A 12,189-nucleotide genomic window follows, 5' to 3' on the forward strand; every position below is an offset into this window, starting at 1 on the left:
TCAATGTGAGACCCATGTGCTTTTTTGAACACAATTTGGATGATTGTGTTCATCAAGAGATGCTCATAAAGCAGCTACATGATGCCTGAAAGATTGCCTTAGCCCCTTTGCAATGTTAGTATGGGTCCAAGGATATAAAAGTAGTTGGCATTTTGCATGTTATCCTCCATCCAGAGAATCCAGAAACTGGATTCTCTCCTGCTCCTGCCCTGACTGCAATTTTTAACATTTTTTATTTGGACAACATCCTTGAATGAAACAAGAAAAATAGTTTTTAAATGATTCTGCCTCCCTTTTAATCCTCTCATCTAATTTCCTATCTCTTATTTCTAGCCCCCCCCTTTTTTAATTTGATTCAAATGTCTTAATATTAATGCTTTTATTATCAGCATCTTTCTTTGTCTGCTACTGATTTTTTTTTTTTTTTTTATTCCCCTATTGGTAATCCATACTTTTTGCGGAGCACTCACTGCACCACACTGCCAGCTTTGTCACTCTGTATTGTATCTCAGTGCTGACCAGCTCGGTACATCCACTTATAATATGATGAATAGCATCTGGAGCCTGGCCACACAGCCTCCATTCTGGTCTTAGGGCTTTTTTAAGCCATCTATCCTTGCTTTTAAAAATAGCCCATTTCTATGTGGCCATAATGAAATTCTCTGTTTCTCTTTTCAGTCTTCTGACAGCCTACCTGCCATTTGCCACCATCATACTGTGACATTTTCAAAAATTCTTTCTGTGTTTTTGTTTTTCAATTGATTTATTCCTGTGCTGTTCTTACTGGTGTGTGACTAATAAATTACCCTCAATAGTAGAATCTTTTAATTTTGCATCTTCCTTATGATTAAACAAACTTATTTTCAATTTTCAGTTGCTTTACAAGTTCCTTTCCTACAATTCCCTTTGTTGCTATTCTCTGTTCTTCCTGCCAACTTAAAATCCATTTTTAACTGCATTCACTTTTATTACCTCAGGCAACTGTGATTTCTTATTATTTTACAGTTACATTGCCTCAGATTAACTAGATTTACTTTTGAAGAATACCACTCTTGCAAATATATCAGTTACTCCAATTTGCCAGTATATGTGGACCAAATATGTCATCGCAAGATTGTGGAAACTCAAGGGAAGATAGAGAGGAGGCAAAGAGGGCAGATGGAACCATGATGGTAATGTTGAATTGATGAGGTAACACTTTCTAACCAGAATGGGAGGTTGTGGATACACAAAGTGACCTGAAAAATTCCCCCATTGAATCACCATGATTATTTACTATAATTTAGTTCATATTATTACGGCATTTTGGCTGACATATCTTTACAAGCTATTTTGCAAAGTATATTCTAAAGAACAGGTTGTTGAACTTATTATTGTCAGGCAGGTCCCCTGTGGGTCTACATTGGGTAGAAAACATTCTTGGAATATAGACAACATTGTAATTGTCTCAAAAATCTCAAAGTTTAAATAGTAAATTAAACCATGACTGTGAGGACACAGAAAGGCAGAGAGACATCCTTCTGTTAAATATCTTGTCAAAGGCCGTGAATGTCTTCAATTTCAGTAGGCTTTATTTTTTTTGCCTTCTGCTATTTGTAAAAATGAGAAAAAAAGAAGACTGAAAAAAAACATCACTCACTTCTAGACTGGAATCAAAGCTAGTGTAACCACAGCAATGGACAGTGGCTTACCCTGTGATACAGAAGGTAAGATAGTCACATCAGAGTTATAGCCACTGTAAGTATTATATCTGGACAGCTGAATCACTTAGCTAAGAGTAACATACAGAGGCATTCTTACCTGTACAAGGAAATGAGTGGTGTTTAGAAATGTTTTCCTTTAAAAAAAGATACTAAACTGCAAGCTCTCCTGCTTGCTTTATGAAAGACCAATATCCACAAAAATTTTTAAGAAAAGGAAAAGCTCAGGTTTTGCCTCTGAACGTAATACATTTTCATATTGAAGGAACTCTACAAGCTATTGCTGAGTGCATAATAGAAGTTGCTCCTCCCACACAGTGAATTACCAGGACTCAGGTAGCAGTTACCTGACACTGCTCTTTTTCAGAATGTGTATAATGAGTGGACAGATAGAAATGTTAATATTGAGAGACAGTCAGAGGCTCAGGGGACTGAATGCAACCATTAAAGAAATTTGTTTTGCGTTTCAGGTCAAAATCCTCCATAAAGAGTGACCACCTCACTGTCTAAGAAGCATTTAACAGCATGTTTCAGAACATGCAGTTTCAGGTTTTGTGGTCCTAAATCTGACTATGGATCCGGTCTACAGAACAGCAACATAACTTGTAATGTGAAGAGGCATCCTTGATAGTTTCAGAAGTCAAAAGATGGGAAAGGTGCCAATACCAATGCATTTTGATGCCTGCAGTTACTTTTTACAGTGCCTACCTAAGAGACAGTCTGGCATGGTCCAAGGTTTGTTTGTACCAGCTGTAGACCTTCCTCTGGAGGTGGTACACCTGTACCTCTCAGGATGAGTAAACGCACTCCAAAACATTAGAAAGAAACACAACAGTGCTGTAGGTGTGGATTCCTGCCAAAATGATCCAGTCAATGCATTGGAATGGACTGACTCACTGGAAAAAACCCACTTTCATGACAGTCAAGAACAAATTGAATTAAAAAAAAATACATTTACTTGTATTACTAAAAATGGTAGATTGCCAAAATTGACTAAGAATAATTGCTTCTTTACATTTTATTCTGTCTGTGCAGTGAAATTAAATTGGTCTTCTTAGTCACATATTTTGCTTGGAGTCACTGCTTTACTCCCATGAAAGTCAAAGGGTTTCATACATTTTGTTTTGATATGACAACATAAGCATTTAGAAAAATAATAAGACAAAAATATCTATCCTATTTTCAAGAGTAAAAATAAGTTCAAATGTTTTCACTGACACACAGTTTAATGAAAGGTTTTGCTTGAGGGACTAGATTCTTGGAACATAAAGCACATCCTTGAGAGAGGTCTGTTAGGAAGAACGTCATGAAATAGTCTGTGAAGCTACACATGAAAGCTTTTTAATTGGGTGATAATTGACTATTTTATTTTTCTGTTAGTAATATCTGGATCAGAATCAAAATTAATAAGAAAGAGTCCTTCCTTTATAATGGTTTTAAGTGACTATTTAGTCCCTATTTTGAACCTGCAGAGCAAATAAAAAGTTTGAGGATCTTAGCTGGAGTTTATGAAGCTCATGACTCCTTGTAGATTCTTTTTTTATGTCATCTTATTTACAAACAAAGATTTGTTTTCTCTGTTTTTTAACTGTTCTAATATCATTATTGAAGTCATAGCTACTGAATTAAGGGGTAAAAGAAAAATTTTCATAGTTACATTTCTAAATGAATTTGAAAGAAGATAAAGCAGAGGTGTTTTATGATAGTTCATTATTAAAAAAAAAAAAAAAAAAAAAAAAAAAAAAAAAAAGATAATTGTCCTTGAACCTTGTCCTCTAAGGATCAGTGCAAAGAGTCTTATTTTGATTAACTTGTAAAAGATGAATTAGGGATTGGGGGAAGGAGAACAAAGGAAAGGCGGATGCTTAATTACAATCTCAAGCAACTGTGTGCAATCATGTTTCAGAATTTTCTTGCCTGAATACATCTTATTAAGTTGTAACCATGCACACAGACACGCCACGACTTGGAGACCATAGATTGTTTCTAGTTGGTCTCTGTAAACCACTTCACAAATGCCATGATGTTGAATTGCCTCCCTCTGATTAGAAGGGTGACATTGGAAATCATGTCTGAAAGTGGAGCTTAAAGACAAGAAACACATAGCAGTTACATATTACATTCAATTAAATAGTCATGCGTGCTGCATTTGTGTATTCAAAGGCTACAAGCTAATCCAGAAGTTAAAATTATTTTAAAAAAAGCCTTTATGATCCAAACCAATTGTTTTGTTGCTGTTTGTTTCTTATTGAAGTGACTTTATTTGCACTTTATTTTTGTTGACAACACATTTCACAGCATAATGTATAGTAGGAATGAAAAGTAATTATATATTCACATTATTAGTTTGTTTATAGCATGTTGAAAATGCTTTTCTGGTAAACATAAACCAAAAGACATTGGCCAAGGTGCATATCTTACAGTTGCCCTTGGTACAGTCCATTGTTCTAAAAACAGCACGTGTTAAAAATATTTTTGTCCATGGAAAATGTCAGTTCAGCAACTCTGCCAACGTTTGGAACCTCTGCGCTTTCTTTTTTTTTTTTTTTTTTTTTTTTTTTTTTCTTTTCAGGAGGCATGCTGACTCCTGGCTGATCGCGTCTCCTTTGTAGATCTGTTTCATTCTGCAGACCCAAACGGCTTCAGCAGTGCTGAAATGAGGCAGAAAGTTTGTGCTGCCGCTTTCCAGTCCGGACCCCGTCCGAACAAAGCAGGTACTCGTTTCCCAGAGCGGCTGCCCCCAGCAGCTCCAGGGTTGCTGGGCTGTGGGTGGGTGTTGCCGGGCACCAGCCCCAGCGTGACACCGAGCCTTCTCCTGTGTGCTGCCGGGGCGCACACTCCGCTCTGTCCGCCCTTTATTCTGAGAAAGCACCTCGTTTACTTATTCAGCGTATTTTCTACTTTTTTTAATCCCCTTCTCCTCGCTCACCACCACCCCGCGGTATAAAAAGCAGCCGGGGAGGCGTGAGAGCAGCTCTAGGGAGACAGAGGGCAGCAGGGCGGCGAGATTTGAAGTCCCCCGAGCTGCTCGGTGGTGGCTCCGTGCCCTGCCCAGGGAGCAGGGGAGGGGACCCTGGCCCGGGCAGGGCCAGTGCCCGCGGCTGCCCTACGCCCGGCAGGAGGACGGGCCAGGGCAGGGAGTGTGGGTTTCGCAAGCGCCACGCTGGGCAGGCTGAAAGGGCAAAGCTCTAAAAGCAGGGGGTCTGCAAGTTCGGTTTAGTTTTGCGACTTCGTCTTCACGCCTCGAAAACTGAGTCGCAGCTTGTAGGACAAATTCGTGGTGGGTTGTGGGGGGAGAAGTAAAACAAACAAACAAACAAACAAATAAATAAATCTTGAAGTCTCTCCTTCAACTCCCCGTTTCAAATGCAAATAGGGAGAGAGATTGGTTCCCGCCCCACCCCCTAGCCCGGCTCCTGATTTTTATCCAAAGGACTCCATCTGTATATCCTGTCAAGGAGGAGGAGGAGAAGAAGAGGCGGGGGGGGGGGGGGGGGGGGGGGCTGGTGGTGGGGCCGGGCAGGCAGTGCTTGCTCCCTGGATCCCGCTTCAATAGCCACCGCTGGGTCTTCTGGAGGTACAAAGAGTCCCTGTGCCGCCTCCGCGCGCCCTCGGACGGAGCTAGCAGCCGGCTCCAGCCACCGAGCCGTGATATCCCCTGCCCAGAGCAGCATCCCCACCTCCTCTGCCTTCTCCCTCCCTCCCTCCCCGCTCCTTCCCTTCCTCCTCTTCCTCCTCCTCCCGCAGCCACGATCCGCACCCAGTCGGAGCTGGGCTTGGCACCGGCACCCACTTCTCCCATCGTGTGCCCAGCGGCTGCCTGTGCAGTGCCGCGCCGTGCCGTGGAGGAGGAGGAGTGGAGCAGCGGCAGCGCTCCCATCTCCGCGGGTGCGGGCGAGTGCGCGGGCGGGCGTGCAGCCCCCATGCCCGCTGGGCGCCCCGCCGCCCGCAGCCCGCCCCTCCCCGCTTGGGAGCATCCCGCCAGCACTTCGCCGCGGAGGCACCGTCGGCCCTTGGGATTAAAATACTCACCGCGCTGGGCAGCCGACAGAAAGGGGGAGCAGGTAAGTGCTGACTGCACCTGTGCCTTTCCTCGCCTTTCTTCCCTTTCCCCTTCCCCTCCCATGTAGGCAGAGGGCGGTCGGAGCAGTTGCAGGAAAGGGCTGTGTGCTGTTCCCCGCACCCGCTCGCCCCGGAGCGGCTCCTGCCCGGAGCGAAGCCGCGGCTCTGCGGAGATGCCGGGGGCGGTGCGGCCGCGGCCGTAAGTTTCGCGTTCTCCGGGCTGGGGGCGGCCCGGGCATCGCGGCTGGGACCAGCCGCGGGAGCACCCGACACCAGGTGCGGTGGAGAAACCGCGGAAAGTGAGAGCACCGGGTCTATAGGCGCGTGTGCACCTTCTGAGAAATACGAGAACAATAGCATCACTCTTGACTCTTTGGAGAAGTCTCTCTGACAAGCGGGGAAGTGGGGTGGGGGAAGGGAAGACCACAGACTTGTGCAAAATATAGGCAGCCCAAAGTCCTGACTGTCTCAGTCCTTTCTGCCAAGCCAAAGCGGCTGTCTTGCTTGGGCTCGAAGTCCGGCAGTGATGCTACAGTGCAAAAGATTTCAGAGACAAGGAAATTTCCTGAGTTATTTCCCAGAGCTTTTGTCCTTCTGAGTCAAGGATGTTCTAGAGTTTGCAAATGTTGAAATTATGGGAGCTGTTTCTTTGATTAGTATTCAGCTGGTAAGGCTAGCTCTGCAGTGCTTGGCTGATGCTGACCCTTCCCCCTCCACCCCGTCCCCCAGTCCATCCACATATCCGCACACGGGCATGTCCTGCTTTCCTACAATGGGCTGTGTACACCAGCAGCAAGAGGTTTGTCATCTGGATCCTCAGACTTCTAGTTGCTAATGGAGGCAAAAAATAGCCCTTTTTGAGATACGGTTTAGCCTTTATACTGCTTTCAAAAGGTGAAGTAGTTCAGGTGAGCCAAGATTCTACAAACGATGTCTTCCCCAGGATGTGGGAAAAGGATGGGAGATGGATACTTGTGATGTGCTCTGATTCTGGGAGCTGAAATGCTGATACTTTAATCTTTTCTCCTCCCAAGGATAAAATCTTATGTTCTGATAGATAACTTGCTCAAGCCAAACCAGAGACTTGAAAGGGCAGAGTATACTTCATAGTCTCTCTAACGAGACATACTGACTTGCCATTTTTCAGCTGAAACATAGGTGATTGTGCAGCTTTGCAGAAAAAAAAATTGCTTTTCCAGGACAAATAAATAAATAAATACATACATACATAAAAGAGCCAAACTCTTGAACAAGCCAGTTTCTGAAACAGCCTCTCCTTGGCATTGATGCATGACTTTACTTTTCTACCCTTAATGTATCTACTAATTGTTTCTCTGTTACATTATTTGAGTTTGCAGGGAATTTCTACTGGTGAAAACTAGGTACTTTGTTTCTGAGAAAGGTAGGTCTACATAATCTCAGGTGCAGAGCTGTTCAGATGGGCAGTAGCATGAAAGTTGCGTAACTGAATTAAGTTGGCTTAGCATGTAGCTTCTGAAGGTACAACAGGTCAACAGATAAAGATGAGCTGGAAAGTGATGCTGATTTTCTCTCAGCAATATTATCACAGTTTTAACAATGCAGAAGCGAAGTGAGGATATTTGCAAATGGTACGATTGTGCCTCATTAGAGCTAGTTCAGTGTAACGGGTGTGTTACCATCTTTGGAGAAAAAAAAAGAACGCAAAACCCACTTAACAAACCCAAAAGAACTATCCAGGCACCAAATGTGCTATTCTTTTAAAGTCTTTGTACACAATTTTATAGCTTTTCAGTCTGCAACTACCAGGGGATCTAATCTAGACATCTAGACACATTTTTTTTTTTTTTTCAGGGTCATGAAGAAAGGCTAAGTAAGATTTAAAACACTATTGCAATAAAATCCACAGTAAGGGAAGGCCTAGCTGTGACAGCTTTTAATGTAAAGTATGTACAACACCTAGGGTTTGAGTGCTCAATAAAGATTTAAAACTACCAGGATTATTAGGAAAATATTAAAGATAATAATCTGAGCTACCACTGCATGTTGGAAATGCGTGTCAGTTATTGTGAGTGAAAATACAAACATCAGCAATACAGCCTATTTTCTAGCAAAAAGCCATTAAAGATTTCAGTTTTAATCAAGGAACATTTCACTCTCATAATGGGATATTTTACTGTAATTAAAGGCTGATGTAGGTCATTAGAATTGTGTTAAAAGTCAGATGACAGCCTCACAGTTCTCCTAAGTCTACTTTCATTGATTTAATAGCAAGGTACTATTGATTATTTGCTATTGATTTATTAGCAAAGTATTATTGTTTTTTTCATGTAAAAGGGTAATTGTAAAGCATTTCTACAGCTGCAGATTAACTGAGAATTTTCTGATGAGAAGAATGGATACAATATCCACATAGATTTTCACCTATCCTTTCCATGTATGACTGTGTATGTACACTTTGTGCCCACATTTTTCTATGTTTCTTCAGCAGTCAGAAGCTTGACTGAAGAAAATCATTACTAATGCAAGACCTTATATTGTTCTACTCCAACTCAAATTCCTACTTTTCTGTAAACCTGGCTAAGCCTTTTCTCAAAGGGATTCAACTCACAAATTGACTCTGATGTGTGATGAAAATAGAAAATAATTTAAACTTCAAGTGGTTTACAGATGAATATACTGCTTGGGAGTCAGTCCTAGTGATATCTAGTACGTTTTTTTGTGTGTTTTCAGTCTATTGGCTTCAGTACCTGATGTGTTCAGCGATTCTTCAATGAGGGCCTTTCTTGAGCCATTCCTTTTCCTTTAGTTTATCACACACATTTTTTTTTCATGCACGTTTTCATGCTACTACTGGGTATTGTTTTCTTGTGGCAATAAAAATCATTAAATTTCATCTGAGAAGGGCGCATAAAATAGATGGTTACTTCAGTTCTTCCTGTCAAACCAGGCTTAACTCTAAGCAGTAATGCAGGAGTGCCTCCTCTGGGAATTCAGCAGTTCTGCAAGAAAGTCATCCCTAGGCATTATGTGACGTTCTTCAGCTGAAATGAGACTGCAGAAATTGAGCTTGTGGAAATTTAAATATTTGCCTTGATTGGTCCCACATCTACAAATACTGCTGGCGTTTCTTTTCAATAACTGATCAAATTAGCATAATCCTTCCCAGCAACTTAGATCTTTCAAATGTACCATGGCGAGGTGAAAAACCAATGAAGCTGTTTCACATGGAGAAAATGATATTAGGGGGAAAAGAATCTTTCTTTTGTTAACTTTGCTTGGGGAACAAAACAAACTTACCAACAACCCAAACAATTCAGCACTCTAGACACGTGCAATCTCATGATCAAGTGCAGAACAGTATAAAAGACCAAACTCTGTTGCCTGGTTTTCTTCATGCATTTTTTTAAGCCATGTAATTTATTGCAGTGTGCCTAGTGTTTTTCTGTCATCTCATCAGGTCCTTTCACCTGAGTCAGAGGGTATTGGAGCCGGTTTAGTGTAACAGTGCCATATGTTTGGAGCAGTGATAGTTTTTTGCTTGATAACCAGATGCAGACTGCAGGATGTGCGCTACATTTACAGATCTCCCATGTGAATATTTAGGCCAGTTAGCGGCAGAAGGTTGTGGTCTGTAGTTGTAATGTCATCTGGCACAGGGAGTTAATAGGTTTCATCGTACTGCCTTGCCTTGCAGTGCTTCATTTCATCACAGGGTCCCCACCTCACTTTCTCCAAGGCACCCTCCTTTTCTTTTTTTCTTTCCCTGAAAAAAGTGATAACCAGACATTGAAATTGACACCATAATTAGACATGTTATCTTCTCAAAACCTTTTTGTCTCAAGGATCACGTTCCTGTTCATGTGCCTGTGAAGGAGTCTCCTGTAATATTTAGGATGTGTGACATGGAGGAGCTGCCGACTTGTAACAAAGGGGGATTTCCTCTGCCACTAAATGTAACACCCTGTCCAATGGGCATTGTAAAATTGAATGTCAAAGCATAACTATTTCAGTTAGGGCAGTCCAGCTGTCAGGGGGCTCACCTGCTGGTTCTACATTGTTTAAGGGATCATGGTTCAAAATCCAGTGGCAACGGTCACCTTTGGAATTATTTCAACACCCTGGGTCTGATTTTACTGAATGAATAAAGTAGAGAAAAAACCAAAACACCCCATGGGATTACTGGATAACTGTGCATTATTGACCAAGCTAAAGCGAGATTTACTAGCAAGGGGTGCCTGCTCAGTCATTGAGGTCCATATTTGTGCAGTAAATTTTGCAATGGCATCAAAAATTGAAGCAATTTGATGAGAGGAGAATAATGGGGCAGGTGGGAGGATAAGGGAAGAGAAGGCAATAAAATAGGGGTGGTAAACTCTTCAGTTACAACCTCAGTGAGTGGCTGACAGTGAGATTTCAAACTAGAGTAATGCAATCCAGACTGGTGGAGTTTAGTAATGGAGAAGGGTTTGGATTTCTGCTGCTTCCTGAAACATTTTACACATTAGAAACACTTTAGGACAAACTATGATGAAGGACAAAATTCTCTGTAGGGTTGAAGAGGTTGACAGGAAAATGATATGGTTCATAGATTAAGCTGGCACTGTGACACTGGTAGCAATGCGTGAGCAGAAGTCTGCAGGAATTTGCATTTTGGCTGCAAAGGTTAGGTGGTGCAAAGACATCTCAAGAGCCTTCAGCAAACTGCCCTAGGGGGCTGGGGAAGTCTCAGATGTGGGGAAGGAGGGCTTCCGAGATGATATCTCTGAGACTGAAAAGTTGTCCTTATCTACTGGTGCTCATTGTGGCGCACAAACAACGATCACTAGACTTGATGAGTTGTTTTAGAAATTATGGAGTGAAGCAAAATATTCAGAGAGATTTTCAGTGGGTGTAAATTATCCTTAATTGCTTGCAGTGAGGGAGACTATTCCTTTAAATTGAGGATCTTATTCATGATCTGAATGTTTTCAACAAATCAAGATTGCCCCTTGGAGACAGTGCATAATAGTGTCTTTTTGACATTAGCAGATTGTTTTGGCAAAGGAGAGTAGTAATATTTTTCAGATTAGCAGTGTACACCAGAACACTGTGGCTTAAATATAGTTTAATTTTTGTACAGCAGATGGGAGAAAATGTAAGGTTTATGATGTATATTGAATGAAGAGGTTATTATTTTTTTCAAATGTATATTCTCCATTCTGAGGTTTCATTTTTCAGCCAGCTATTTAAGAACGTAAACATGAGAGTTTGGATATCTAGTGGATATTTTTTATGTTTAGTTTTTTGGGTTTTGTGGGTTTTTTTTGATTCTTACAGCTGTTCACTTGGACAGCATGTTACTGCTCAGTTAAGACATGTTACCTGCACTGTCCCAATCACATAACGTACTCTCCAAATTACACACCAGAACTTTTACTTTGTGTTTTTCATATTTGTGATTGCCAGGACTACATGTAGAGCAAATAAGGAAAACAAGCTTAGATGTGAAAGCTAGAACTTAATGCTTTAAATACACTAACAATTTTATTTCTAAAGGCCTAAGGTACTTTTTAGCTTGGCAAAGTGTGAATGAAAGGATATGATTTGGTTTACCCCTGTTTGGGGAGGGGAGTGGCATTTCGGAGATCAGAAACAAGATGTAAAGGTACACTTTTATTCTAGGGTAGTTAATGATATCAATTAAAAGTGTAAATATTTCTCACTTTTGTATACTCTAAATATTGTTTGTGCAGAAAGAGATAATGTTTCATAAAAGAGCATCACTAAACAAAAAGTGCAAAGTGCTTGCAGGTCAGTTTTGCCATCACACTCGAGTCAGTAAACACAGATGACGGTGAAGACACTGGAATCAGAGAACTGTATACCCTCTGTTCCTGTCAGTGTTAATTTCATCCACTGCTGCAAGTGTAACCCTGAACATTTAAGCTATGTCTTAATGAGGAAAAGCCACCAACAGTATTTCTTACTTACAGTTTTATGGATGTGACATCGCTTATGTGGTCTTGTGGACTTGATGCTTATGGATGTCATAGAACAGATGATGTTGAAGTGCTAGTTATGCTTGGACAAAATTATTTAAAAACTAGTATAAAATGTGTATCTATCTATCTATCTCAGTAAGAAAGGTAATAAAATGCAATTTAATAAAGAATTATTGCCAAAACACAAATATTTTTTTAAAAAAGGGACTTCTGCTTTTGGAGGTATCACATATAAAAGGCAGTGTGCTGGAAGAGCTATAAATAACAACCTAAAAAAAAGTGCTCTAAGAGGAATAGGAAGACTTATTCTATAGAAGAGAAAAAACGGAGGGAAGAGTGTTTCAGAGCAGAAAGTGCTGCCACACAGCTGAATAAAAATAATTGAAATTTTGGAGTCTGTGTGGTGAAAGTATTTGAGAATGAGTAAACCACAACAATGTTTTCTTTCCAGGAGGTGTGAGTAT

The sequence above is a fragment of the Chamaea fasciata genome, unplaced genomic scaffold (assembly GCF_029207755.1).
Source record: "Chamaea fasciata isolate MVZ Bird 193981 ecotype frontalis unplaced genomic scaffold, bChaFas1.0.hap1 SCAF_1, whole genome shotgun sequence".
NCBI lineage: Eukaryota > Metazoa > Chordata > Aves > Passeriformes > Sylviidae > Chamaea > Chamaea fasciata.